The sequence below is a fragment of the Ischnura elegans genome, chromosome X, assembly GCF_921293095.1.
Source record: "Ischnura elegans chromosome X, ioIscEleg1.1, whole genome shotgun sequence".
NCBI classification, from domain to species: Eukaryota; Metazoa; Arthropoda; class Insecta; order Odonata; family Coenagrionidae; genus Ischnura; species Ischnura elegans.
The window spans coordinates 36,238,494-36,253,023 of NC_060259.1; the positions used below are offsets into that span (position 1 = coordinate 36,238,494).

At 38.2% G+C, this 14,530-nt stretch overlaps 1 long non-coding RNA gene across 1 annotated transcript in view; it reads left to right on the forward strand.

Annotated features, from left to right (window-relative positions):
• Positions 1–1,705: 1,705 nt before the first annotated feature.
• Positions 1,706–14,530, forward strand: part of LOC124171443 — a 74,357-nt gene continuing 61,532 nt past the window's right edge. The window contains exon 1 of the long non-coding RNA XR_006867717.1: positions 1,706–1,761. This is a non-coding gene — a long non-coding RNA (uncharacterized LOC124171443). The remainder of the gene's footprint in view (positions 1,762–14,530) is intronic.

Below are 14,530 nucleotides of genomic sequence, written 5' to 3' on the forward strand. Positions count from 1 at the left end.
ATAATAGAGGAGGTATCACTTCCCTAGCGGCGAAAGAAGAAGGAGGGTTACGGTCGGCTAACATTACGTACCTCGGCGGCCTATACTACTTTCACCGCCTTGTATGCTAAGGTACAACAATATTGGGCATTCTGCCTGCCATGTTCTCACTTCCCCTGCTCAGTAGCTGACTGTCTTCGACTCGGGTTGAGTGAGCGCGCGGTTGAGTGGATGCAGCAGCAGACCTGGTTGACTAATGGAGACATTCAACTAGAAAAATTCGTCCGCCCTCGGTGCAACAGCAGGCGGGCGAGCATGGAGTCGTCGCTTCGCAGGGCTCTAGGTGATAAGCCAGTTGACCCGGGCTTAGGTATGCCCTCTCGCTTTGAAACCAAGAACGTCAAGCTGGCCACATTCAGACCCTCGTCGTGGTAGATATACCTACAGACGTCGCGGCGTTTGCGTGTGCTTTCCTCCATGTGGTTCAGTGCAAGCAAGTTGGCGGTCGGGAGAATACCTTCATTAAGTTGTGCCTCGTTCAGACGACGATTGTCCGAGCGATCGTCCCAACGATAGTTGGCAGAACTAGTCGTGTGAATGCATGTGCGGACAATAGTTCACGTAGTTCCTAACGCTGCCACTTTACGATGGTTAGGCGCTGGGAGACCGGAAAAGGAAGAGACAAGAGAAAGACGAAAAGTTCGTGAAGCTCTCTTTGCTCTATTTTTTCATGGATTTGTCCTGGGAAGGAAGAATATGGACGGAAGAAAAAATATTCGGTAAATACACGTTGAACACAGTAATATCTTGACCATGCATACCTCAACAGCTTTGCTAACTGTCAATTTCTCGTTCACTTTAGATGTCAGCACTAGAGGGCAGCACAGATTTTAACCATCGTCGTGTGAATGCACGATAATTCCAACGGTTGCTGGAACACTCGTAATCTGAACGAGGCATTGGTGGCGGGTCGCATATCGCAAGTAGATTTGCTGGGCGCCTCGCGGTCGATGGAGCTCCTTAGGACTAGTGATGAGCGGAACTGTGATTTTCGGATCACTTCGTTATCTGTGACTGCTACTCATCAGTAACGGTGATTCTTAACTGTGATTGCGATCACCGAGGTGAATCACTCTTTAAAGTCATCGGTGATTTGTGGCGCTGCTATTCCTGCTACTTTGTCCAATTCCAAGGAATGAGCTCTCCTCAATAGGAACAAATAAACTTATAGAAAATTGTAAAATTAGGAAAAATATTTTTTTGAGGGAATAGTTCTAATTCCGAGTTTATATTACAATAATTAAGTAAATTTGAAGTGGTAAAAGAATTGATAAGGGGCAATCGTTTTTTATACATATTTATAATCAAACCATCATAATTCAAAGCTTTAGCTGTATATTTCTCACAGAATGTCTTATTTATCATACAAGATGAATAAGACATACTTATTTTACTATTGGTAGCATCATGGTAGCTGCCGAAGCTAACTTCACAGTCGCAGTGATTTAGAGTATTTGGTGATTTAGTCACCGGCAGTGATCGGCTACTTCTCTTCAATCACAGGTTGCGATATATCGCATATCACTTGGTAGCAGCCAGAGCTATCTTCACCGAATCCAGTGATAGAATCACCGATCACAGTGATTTCGAATATTGAATCACCGACAGTGACTGCTACTTTTCAGTAACGGTGATTCAATCACAGTTAGCGATATATCGCTCATCACTACTTAGGACATCACGGTCTACTGCAGTGCGTTACCACGTAGTGTTCCGGCAGAGGTGAGCACGTAAATTTAGTCTCGGGGGGGGGGGGGGGGGGGGGGGAGGGGGCGGTCTTTTGGGGGCTCCTCTTGAAATTATTTTCCTTAAAACGACTGCTCATTGGCAGTGCCCAAGATAAATCCCCTGAATCGACTACTATCTCAGGGGCACCTATCCTTTTACACTCAATTTTTCGATGCAGTTTCGTTGTATTTCTATTGCACATTGCATTGTGATATTGTTTTCTTTTCATGATACTGCATACTGTCACGTTAACTGAGCCTCTGCGGAAATTTCATGCGAAGTATTTGGTTGATTTTATTATCAGGGGATATGAACTATACTGTTGATACGAAATGTTGTGGTGAGACCGTGTAGACCTTGCTTTAGTGAAATTTATTTCGAAAATTTTGAGTTAGACTATAGTATCCTCGGTTTTTGCGTATTACGCAGCGAGTTTACTAAAATATCGTTTTGAAGGGGCGATTATATGTGCATCATTGATTTAGTGCTGCATGCACTATGGATTGGAAACGCTGTGCTGAGGCAGTAAAGAAGTTGGCAGGTTTATTAAAATGAATGTTGTGTGTGATGCTGCCCTCAATGCGATGGCATTTGTTGTAAAGTTGTATGAATGGTGGGTTCAAAGGAAGAATAAAAGGCGTAAAAATTGGAATAAATGTGAGGAAGCTGTTCAAAAGGAAGAGCGAAAATGGAAGCATTCGTGCGATTCCTGCGACCCATAGCCCCCTCATAAATTGTGAATGAGAGGAATTAACGTCTTGAGTGGGAAATAAAGGGCTACGAAAAATCATCCCATAAATTTATGAAATTTCTTTAAGTATTCGAAGGCGAGAAACTGCCCTGTCCTTTGCGTAGGAAGAAACATAGTCTCCCTTTGCTATGTGACAGCATAGTTCCAGTTTTCGGAATCATTTCAACGCCCCGCGTTACCCTTGAATGGAGGTTGAGGCTCGCAATGTCGTCACATTTCAGTCCAACATTGCTTTTTTGACGTTAAATTATCGAATTATTAGTGATTATTAGTGAAATTATTAATGATTCTTCACCTGGCATTATTTCATTTAACTGTATTGAGCTCTCTGGATTGTAATTATTAACCCTACATCTTCATTTGCATCTACATAAGACCCTGCGAACCACTTGTAGGGTTAGGCAGGAGGTGATCAATCACCAACATGCAGGATACTAGAGGACTACTACATGCACACCAAACGGGGATAAAATATTACGCATGATAATAAAAAATGCGTGGACATTCAACCGAGAGGTCTTAGGGATTTACACCACGAGCGTCCATCTGTGTAGACGACAATTTACCGGCATTGCAGCTGGATTACTCACTGGAGAAGCTAGCTATAATTTGGGCGAAACTATCGTCTGCACAGATAGACACATGCGTTGTAAATCCCGTATAACTCTGCTGTAACTCCACCACACCGCAAGAGCCTACACAAGGAATACGCGCACCCTCATGAAAAGGCAAAACCTGCCAACGGTTATTAATTCCTACTGCAAATCTATGCAAGATTAGAAAAATGAGAAAAATAAAGACATGCAATGAGTCGATCTAGCGAGTGACGCCGTTATTTCTGTTACTCTAGACAATAATAGAGTTAACTAATATTAGATTTTACTCTTGCAATGTCAACCAAATAATGTAAAAAATAAATTGCGAGTCCCTTCCGTTTCTCAAGGAATATTTTGGTTGTACTGTGGTTCAGTAAAAGTTTGTTATGTCATGTAAAGTAAAATTACGGAGAAATTAGCTGTTTCTGCATCAGTTTATCAAATTAATCCAAGTTAATTAAGAATTGCGTTAAATATAATGCGAAATGGCAACTAAGATATGCCTCGTTTTTAGATATCAAATCCAAAGTTTGAAATATATGTAAAAAATATTTTTCTTTGGGCAGTCTTTATTATATTTTCTCCGGTAATAATCACATTTCAATCCAGTTGTAATTATGCTAAGGGATATTATACGAAATGAAAAACCTCTACGTTGGACGAAATATTAATTATTTCTTTTGTTGGGAATGTATTTAATCAAAACATGCCCTTGCTGATGAATGTTTTTGTTATTTTTAGTTCGTAAGGAACATTTAGAGAAGGTAATATCATGAGTTCGGCGATCCTGTGTATAGCTATATTCGATAAAATGGAACCCTAAAATAAAATAGATTTAAATTACCAATCTTGGTTTAAAGAGACCCGAAAAAATATTTTTGTATTATAGTTTTATATTTTGTTAAATAATACTTAAAGTGAGTGTGATTTCCAGCATCGACCGCTTCGTTTAAATCAAAAACGTAGAAATGCGACGGGAGTTCATTATATTCTCCCAGGATTACAAATAATTACGTCAGTAGCCTCCAGAGGGCTACCGTTGGAATTTTCACGTATAGTAAACAACTGCATAATAAATATGGGTGAGGCCCTGCAGTTTGTGATGTTAAAAAGTCATTAATGATCACATACTATATTCTGGGCGTATTCCTTGCATGGGTGTCAGTTATTGCGCACAGGGACGCTTTGGTAGCTTTATTGAATCAGAAATATCTTGATTTGAGTTTAAATTCATTCAAATGATTCTGTCGCATTGACTTTCATAGCCAGTTCCTCATTATTCCGAAAAAGATATAACTTGGCTCCAACTCCATCGCCTGGACTTGAAATATCAGCGCTGGGCGCGTTCCAAATTCATTCGATGCAACGGTCGGTGACTTTTTGGAGCCGCAGTGCCATGCCTCGCCAAATTTTTTATCGCGAAGCTTGTTGCCACTCCGACCGGTTCTCTCTGCAAACTCATCACAAATGTTATACATACTGTTTGCGGTGACCATTGTTTTTTTCTTTTCAAGTTCGAAGCTAATATTTTTGTTCCCTATTTCACAAATATACCGTCCTCGTATTTTGGATATATTTGGACATTTTATCCAGGGGACTAATTTTTTCTGGAGGATTGGTTATTTTGTACGACTTTTTCTGCCTCAATGCTTAATGTTTGTTTCTCGATGACTTTGGAATCTTTGTATAAAATATTTGACTAACATTTTTAAAATTCTCGGGCAGTGTCATCGTTTTTAAGTGTCTGATTGCTTGGACCTATGCCAAGTCAATATTTAACAATTACTTTAAGAATTTTCTAAACAGAATCTTTCCTTAGGGCACAATTGTCGTTGATTGCCACGGGAAAACCTGAACCAGGGGCATGATTGTGGTTCATTCTGTCTATAGCCAACGGGATTTGTCCAAAAGATTGGCGAACGGTGACTGAAATCGTATTCTCATTTTCATTCGCTAGGCCAGAAAAGCTTCGCTTCGTCCCTTTGGCGACGAAAAAGTCATGCTCGTTATGTCTGGCAAGCACAGAGCGAATGTAAACATTCGCTAAGTGCGAATTTCGCTAGCGACGACGATTAATCGCTCTAGCGACTGGCGAAAGAATTGATGAGAGAGAGACTCGTGATTTAATTACAGCTCTACACCATTATTATGTTATATTTTTGATCCCAATTTGTTCAATTGTTATTCAAATGCTTGGCAACAGCCTGTGCGTTGTTTTACTCGCCTCGTCGTTCTCCATAATTCAAAATGAGATTAAAAGTGGGTTTGCATTTGAATGAACCGCGAAGCTTTTGTCTGGCGAGCGTAATGTGTTACCGTGGGAGTGCTGTTATTCTGAGCATAAATGTGTTGAATTGTCTTGGAAAACTGGTTTTTCCGGTACATATGCTCGTGAATGCTCCATCGGAAATAATAAGAAAGAGACTGATCGGATAATTGTCATATGGTTTGGTAAATGAAGTAGTGGTGTAGTGGATACCACAATGCCATGAGGTTGATTCCTGGGATAGCAACTTTTTTTTCTCTTCGCCACAAGAAAAAGGTTAGCATACAATGGTTTTCATTTTCAAAGGCAAGTCACTTGCAGTTGTCAAAATATTTTCTATGCACAGGAAAATCTATCTTCAGTTGTTCAGCTCTTATAAACACTCACTTAATTTCACTATTAGGCTTTAAAGTTATGTCCGGCAGAGCTCTAGGCAGCATAGGATGTGTTTGAACTTGTTATGCCCCCTTTGGTGTTCATCCAGCATCAGCAAGTTATGTTTATATGAGAATATTTAACTGTATTCCTTAACTATTCTTCCTTAAAAGCTTATCCTTGCCGTACATAAGGTCCTTAGGGTACGAAATGTTCCTTATCATTTTATTCCGTTGGTAAACCATAAGAAACAGATATCTCTCTCATTTTGTGCCATCTGGGTTAGTTTAAAATTGAAAACATTAACTCATAGATTTCACCGGAGTGACTTTTGGACTAATCGTTTACATCTACGAAAAATGTGAAAAACAAACAGATCGGTTTTATGTTCAACTATGGGAAACGAATAAGCACTTGACTAATGAATAAGCAAACTTGTACAACAATACTTAATGTAGCAATTTGATAGTCTCAAGCAATAAACAAAGCATGGCATAATATATATTTAAGAAATATGATTTGAACTTACAAATGTGCTTCGCGCTCTTCAATTGTTTCGGACTGCGCAGGCAGTGTGTTGATCGCTGAAATGATCTTGTACCCGTTGACTTATCGGTAATTCGTCATTTCTTACGTCATAGTATTTCGCTAAGATAACGAAGTTACCCGAACTGAAACGATAGGCGGGGCAAAAAGAACGAAATAATCGCGAAGAAAATTTTCGCTTCGCTTCGAGTTGCCGTGGCGAAGCGAAGACCCTCATATAAGAATAATTTCCTCACAATCAGCAGTCCAGACCATCTTGTTCGTTATAGCCCACAAATTTCGCGGGAGAGAGTAGATGCTACGTTAGTTTAACTGGTTAAAGTAGTCAAACGGAAACCAGGGTACATAGGATTGAATCCCGGTCGTGGCTGACTTTTTTCTCTGTGGATTTTTTGCACAATGGTTACCTCGTTGGTATTATTTTTAATATTTAGATGGATTTTTCCCAGTTACCTACGCAAATTTTAATTCTGAATTTTTTAAATATCATTTTTGCCCAGTTACTAAAGTCATAGAGCAAGTATATCCTAATTATATTCTTATATATACTCACTCGATGCAAAATTTTACCAAATTCACTACAGATAACAGCCCAAGTGGTGCACTAACACGGTTGCCATAGGAGGAGAAGCAAGAGATTCCTAATTTCCTGGCGAGGTGGTGAGGGAAAATAGGTTGTTGCAAATTATGAATAGTTAAGAGGACTAGCCACAAAGGGCTAGTTCGACAATTTTTGAAAATTTGAATTACAACGATTTTGCTGGTGGTCAAACCCGGAATTTCCACAATGAAACTGTGCAGCTCTACCTTCTGCTCCTATGACACCCAGGGCGTCACCCGTATTGAAGCATCACTTTGGCCAGTATCCGTTGTGAAATTGATACATTTCAGTCACTGAGCAAATTATGTCATTACAAAGATTCAGAATTAAAATTGACTTAGGTCACCAGGAAAAATCCATTTAGATATTAAAAGTAATATTAAGGATATAAAGGATAATATCAAGCAAAACACTTGCATGAAAATTCCTCCGAAAAAACCTATCCGCTACGACTGGAAGTTGAACCCGGATTCCCCGATCTCCGAGTAAATGCTTTAGCCACTTGAGCTACCGAGACTTCATATTCATCATTGGAAATTTGTGGACTATAAATAAAAAGATAGTTTGGACTGCTGAGCACATAATTTTACAGAGAAAAAAATCATTCGCCTTGAGCGGGATTCGCAATGTTGGGAGAGTTGGTCAATATAGTTACCTGCGACCTAAAACAACATAAATCATTAAAATTAACATTTTTCACTAATCTCCTCCGCGCTCCATATTCAGTGGCATGATTAACAATTACCAGATGATATTCAGCCATTGGCTGCGTGAAGATTCGTCATGCATTCCGTGACGTAGCCTGTAGTAACTTCGGGAATCTCCGCCTCTCCTTCCGATAACGAGGGGAGGGCACGGAATATATCCAGATAAACATAATGGATAGCATGAAAGAGCTTCCGAGTGACGTGAACGGAATCGAAATTTTCGGAGACGGAAACGGAAATTTCGATTTCGAAATCTCGGAAACGAGAAGACGTAGTTACTGGATAGGGCTCCAGGAATCCAACCACGAGCACTCGGCTATCCGGGTCAGTGCGTGTTGTACTGCATTACTCAGGTTCATTGTTTTCTATTGCAATTTTCCGAGGCTAGGGGTGCCTGGTGTTAGGCCTTAATATTAATCGAAAGGTCCGTGGTTCCATCACTAATCCTGGTGCTTTTTTTCTCATTGCATTTATGGTTAATTTCGCCGCCGCCGATGTTGATGCAGAGTTGAAATATTCCACGTTCAAATGCAATGTTTTTCGATACGTATGAGTCGAAAATCCGCTTAATGGCGTTGCGGTAAACCATAAATGAAATATAAAGAATATTACCAAAACAATGAAACTCGAAAAAGGGACATTTACACGCCAGTTTTTGAACTTATCCACGATTTTGCCAAACTGAATACCACTCGTTTTAGTGGTAAATTATTCATTTAATAATTTAAATTGAGTATCTCTTTTGCACAATATTTAACATTCAGCACTTTTTTGTGATAATCCTACCATCGTTGGATGAATTCTCAAAGAGGTCGCTGTCGTAGAGGGATGCTGCATACTCCTCAACATCTCTAGTATTTTTAACTAGAGCAGCATTTTTGAGTTTCTCAAGTGGTGTCTCGCTATTTCTACGTGAATTTAGCTGGAACACAGCTCTTCTCTTCTGATCCGACGCTCGGCAATTTGAGAGGTACTTGATATCGTTCCATGTAATCCTAGGCAGGAAACCACATTTTACATCTCTTTTGGACCCAATCAAATGAACTGCATTTACATCTTATAGTGGGTACTTACTGTTATTTAAGAAAGCAGGAAAGAGTTTTATTAATAATTGCTTTAAATTTATATAACCTAATAATGGGTACTTAGTTGAACGGAAAGAAAATTCATTTTCTCTTGCGTTATAATTTTGACACTTAAGTCCAACATTAAAAAATGTGATCCTAGATGAATGCGATATCCTATATGAATTAAATTGCAGCGCATGATTGGAACGCAACATTAATGTAACAGCAGAGTAATAATTTCCAATGGAAATGGATAATAGGATCATTATTATACGTTGACCAAAACTCGTCTGAGTAAAGATCAGTGAATTTTATTTTTAGAACCCAGGACTAGTCTGGTTGGTGATGATCTTTCAAAGGTGGAATTAGGCATGCCTAAATACTAGAAGCTGTCAAGGGAGACCACTGAAACCGAACACATCGACCAAGGTGAGTTTTAGTAATCATGTCTGTAAATCCTACCCTTTAAAACGTTCTAAAAAAGTATTGAAGAGTATATACCCCGAGACTTACAGGATATGGTATTGGATATCTGAATCCCTGAAGACGATGGGCGCGTTGCTTATCGAAACGTTAGGAGGAGACATGGAGGACCTCACGCGGTGCAAAGCCCGAGAAATCTTAACTTCAATTGTTTGCCGGGAAAAAAATTATCAATCTAAAATCGTATTCTTAATTATATTTGCCAATATTAGTTTCATTCACTAGGGTTGTAAATATTTTCACGAATTCACTTATTTTCCGAAGTATTCTCTTTACTTTGGCTACGTTAACCAATAAAGTCCAACATTAAAAATTGTTTGCAATGCACTTAATGTAATGGAAAATAAAAAAGCTATTTTGCAGTATGCACTCTCCCAGGTATACGCGCTATAGTTTCTCATTTTTTCGAATGAACTCATGTTACAAAAATAAATGAGAAGAATGATAATGGTACACCTTGGCCATGCTCCACCAATGGTCATCGTGCAGTTACCAAGAATTTTGTCAAGTATATCTTTTATCTCATAGAATGTTAATTTTAACTTCGTGGTGAATGGAACGTGAAAATAGCGGTGAAACTGAAATCCTTCAGTATCCATTGGGATTGAAGGTATATTTCGAGTAGATGACTAACGTTGGAAATGTTTATTCTAGGACTACATTTCGACCGAGTTGTCCTAGTAAATGGATTCTGAAGTAGAATCATTAATTTTGAATGCAATGTATTCATTGTAACAAATTGAAACTATGCTTTACCAATCGAGGTCAAGTTGAAGATTTTTTATTTTATTTTCATATTCCTTTTACAAAACCAATAAAGCTCACGCAAACATTTCTGAGGGTATAAATGAACTGACGATGAGCTTTAAATAGTTATAGGATCCATTGAACGTTGATCCTTAGCGTTGACGGGAGACGTTCGTTGGTTGGTAAAGGCAAATGAATACTCTTGAAAGTGGGCTTCCTAATAAAAGCATATGTAAGGATATGCTCGCACATTCATTTTTGTTCTTATCAAGAGAAAATCTTGAAAAATACGAGAACGCTTCTTGTAAAATTGAATGTGTCCTCAACAATTATTAGTTGGGTTGGTGCAGGATTGTCACGTATTACAACTTTTGGCCTCAAAAGCTTTGAATGGAATAATTCAGGCACAAAATTTTGTATCCATATTCGATGCCCCAAGCTGTCCGTTTAATTTTAATGCATTAATATTTAGCAATAATTACCTTTATGAGTTCTAAGATGAAATGCTCCATCAGCTGTGACGTATTCTTCTTGTCCATTTCAGACTAACCCGGGTATTAGTGTATTGTTTTGCGGGGATGTACTAAAACCACAGGGACCAAACACAGCCTCTCAACCGGCAAGCCTTGACAATCACTCACTGACACACACAGACACACAGGCTAAAATTCCAGGAGAATAAGCTCAAAAAGAGCGGGTCAAAATGTATAATGAGAAAAGATAGGTGCGAATGGTGCAATTTTGGCTTCCAAGAGGCCCTTTTCAACGTGAAGTAGTATCGTCAAAAACACACCAGGTAGAAGTGATCTATTTGGATGTCAAGATTTCCTATTCAGATGCTGTGATTGGTCCCTGCGGTCTTCAGTTCATCCCCGCAACCCAAAACAGTAATACCCGGATGGCTGTAAAACGGACAAGTAGAATACGTTACAGCTGTTGGATCACTTCATCTTACAATTCCCATTCAAGGCCCTGCAGCTGTAATCCTTGCATTCAATTACCATTATTATCACCATCTGTTGTTAACAGCTGCATGTAAATTAGATATGAATTTTACCTGTTGATATTTTTGTTATACTTGATTATTTTAATGTGCTATCCCGGTTTAGCGAAGCTTCTATATATTAATTTAAAACATGAATTTTAAATTATAGCAAAATTTTCCTCTTTTCTGCCTTCCTAGATGGGGACAGGATTACGGAAACCTTTCACCGTAAACTATTTGCTCATGCGTTGTATACTTTTATGAGGGTGCGGGAAAACTGCTTTTATGGTTAATGTAATGTTTTCTGCGCCACAGAACTTTTGCCGTGGTTGCTCTAGCTTTGTGGAAAAAAGGTAAAATTCTCAAAGCTTAGAGGATTCTTGCGCATGGAATCTCACGCTCCTTCTTTTCTTGATAGTATGAGTGATAATGCAAACAATATCGCCATACATCCATTTCTCTGTGAAAATCCGGAGAAATTTGAGGCGTACCCTAGAAATTTAAGCTCATCAGTAGGCTAAAGAAAAGAATTTCTTTCGTTTCACGCGTACCAATTGGTGCTAAAACGCCTTTATAATTATCTCCATGGTTCTTAACTGAGGTAAATTACATAGTAATAAGGGTGTATTACACTCTTAGCGAAAAACCGCGGGAATATTATGTATTGTAAAGGAGGATAAGAGTACACATCTGGTGGATTGTCGGTTATATCTTGCGATTCAATAAAGATATCAACCCAAATTTTTGTTACTGCACTCTTTAACTATGGTTTACCAGCTGCACAAAGTTTTGCGAGTTGAAATAAAAAGGTTTTCTTGTTACACAAAAAATAATAAAAGAAGTCATTTGCGTACTCCTAGACTTCATGGCGTCTATGAATACGCATATCATTAGGCTAATATCGTAGTACGCACCAGAAATTACTCAACAAAGATTACAAATGAAAGATCCGTTGCCTTCATATGCTGAGCAAGCTATATGCCTTACGAAGTCCTCCCTAAATCTAGTTGTCATTGAAGGATTGTCCGCATCCTGGGCATACGGTTTCTTCATCTTCCTCATATTTTTCAAGTGGTATGGTAGATGACTTTTCAGAGCACAGAAATGGCTGAGAATTTTCTGTGCCGAATGTCAGCTTTGCTTTTGCCTTCATATTATTATTTTTTTCTTTTTTTGTCTATTTCATTTTCTTTCGCCTTTTTTTTGCACTTTTTGCCATAATTTCAGCCTTTGATATCTCTTATTCCTCCTTTTCTCTTTTTTTTTGCTTCGAGCATTTTTTGTTTTCTTGATAATTGTACTTAAAACATGAAATAGTAAACATTAGTAAAATAAATTACGAAGTCAACAATTGAATATCCATTAATGCAAGAAAAACTAAATCTTGTATAAACGAATATGACTGATGTTAGGCTAAAAGTACGTACTTCGGGTAAAAGTACATAGGGCTGAGGCTCCATGCGGCTGCGTACTCTCAGCCGCATGGAACATGATTTACAAAATTACCGCTGGATACAACCAATATGCATACACAGCTCTCAAGTTCATTTCATCATGTAGCTTATGAACTGTACTTTCCTATGATATCCAGCCTCGGATGGCGGCGGGGTAACGTCCTCGTCTGACAAACAAGAGGTCGCGGGTTGGAGTCCCGCCTCGGTATGCCTCCCCTGTCCAGGGCATGGTTGTTCGTGTACAGTTACTTGTTCATTTTGTTGAATACCCCGATGTAAATGGCCAATATGAGCTGTATTCGGTGGTTTGAGGATAAAATACAAATGAATATCATGCGAAAATTATCCAGCTTGCGTAACTACACTTAATTCCTTATTTTAAGGAGTCAATTTATTACACTAGAAAATAGCAAAAGTATATTCTACGTGATAATATCCAGACAAAAGGCAGAGAAGCAACGGCAATGCGGCATGTTAGTCTGCTGCTAAGGTCGCACTATACAATCTGCGCGCGAAGCATCTGCAGTACTGTTAACTGCTAGACAATTCACTGCGTACCCTTACCCTCATTTCCCACCAGTTTTGTGGTAGATATTTATTTAATTGCAATTAGCTCTATGAAGCAAATTTTCTTAACTGTAATAGTTCGGATCTAAGGAGGCCTTGCAATGAAATCCATGAGATTTTAGTGTTTTATATATGGTAGGGTATACTGTTTTCTTTATCACGTCACGGAAAATAGAGAGTCCAGTAATGGACAAATTCAAAGCTTTAATATGTTAAGGTAAACTAGGACGTGATAACTTAAGAGTTACCACCTGCTTTCTCATTGGGTTTTTTAAAAAAAAAATTTTCTCACCTACAAAAGGCACAAATTTTTACTCCACCGTACTCATGTGCATTCAATTTACTCCAGAAAAAATACATTTTTACACTAAAATTGACCTTATGAGCCATACGTTGTTAAAATGATTTAAAAAATAGAAATGGAAGTTTCATGTAGTGTTAGGGAAGGATTCTTAAGAAGACTTGTAATAATGTCGATGAGATTCGTAGTAATTACTGACTATTTGTGGAAGTAATTGAAATGTTTGCAAATTGGTATATGGCGCTGATTTTGACGCATAAAAGCAGGTTGGAACCAATTATTTACAGCAAATGTAATTTACTGAATATTCTTGCAAGTGGTCTTTGTAAGATTTTTAAAATGTTGCTTTTTCCTTAAAAATAATTGTATATAATTTAAATTAGTGAATAATTATCTCAAAAATTGTCTAAAAACAATTGTAGGCATGTAGCCTAACTGGAGGATATAGTCATATTCAGCAAATCATCCCCATAAAATATTAATATCTTTTCAAAAGGGATTATCGGTGATAAATCTTATAGTGAGTGCAACTTCCACCCGATCATTTGTATCAAAACTATTTTTAATAGTATTTTTGTATTTTTTAAACGATGGTGTCACTCATGAAAGAGGCGTGATATCCTATGGGAATTATAAACTGCCGTCAACGACGAAGGAATGCTGTTTTATTATAACTTGCACTAGACTTCGTGGAACCAAATTCTTCGTGTACGCACTTTTTTCGGTGAAAACTGGAGAAAACACCGTTCTGAGCTGTTGTGAAATTTTTCATGTTTACCAATGTAGGATGGAGAAAATTAGTGTGCTGAATGGGGAGTGATTTTACTCAGCTGCGCTTCCATGGAAGTGAGTTGGCGTTGTAAAATAAGAATGAAAATCGCAGTGATTTCTTCTGAACCCTTTCTAACCCAGACCTGATTTTCGGAGAAATCAAATTTCAAAATTTTTCATTTTGAAAAATTGAAAATGTTACCCTTATTCATAATTAACGTGGCAGCTAAATATTTCTCCATTAAAATTTACACCAAAAAATAATGCGTAGTATATAGACTTCTTAAATAGAGCTGAAAATTTGTACAGTTATGGTTTTTCTTAGAAGCAACATTGGATTATAATGGGATAAATCAGTGCAGTGACCAATGGCTCCCTGCAGGAAATACATTTCATTAGGTAACTTATTTCCTCCTGCGAACGTTTCCCTTGAAATATTTCATTGATTATAAACCTCACCCCAGTAAAATTCGACTTTGATGATTACCATGATAATTTTGGCTCAATTGATTCCGGCAAATATGTTAACACTAATTGGTATACTGC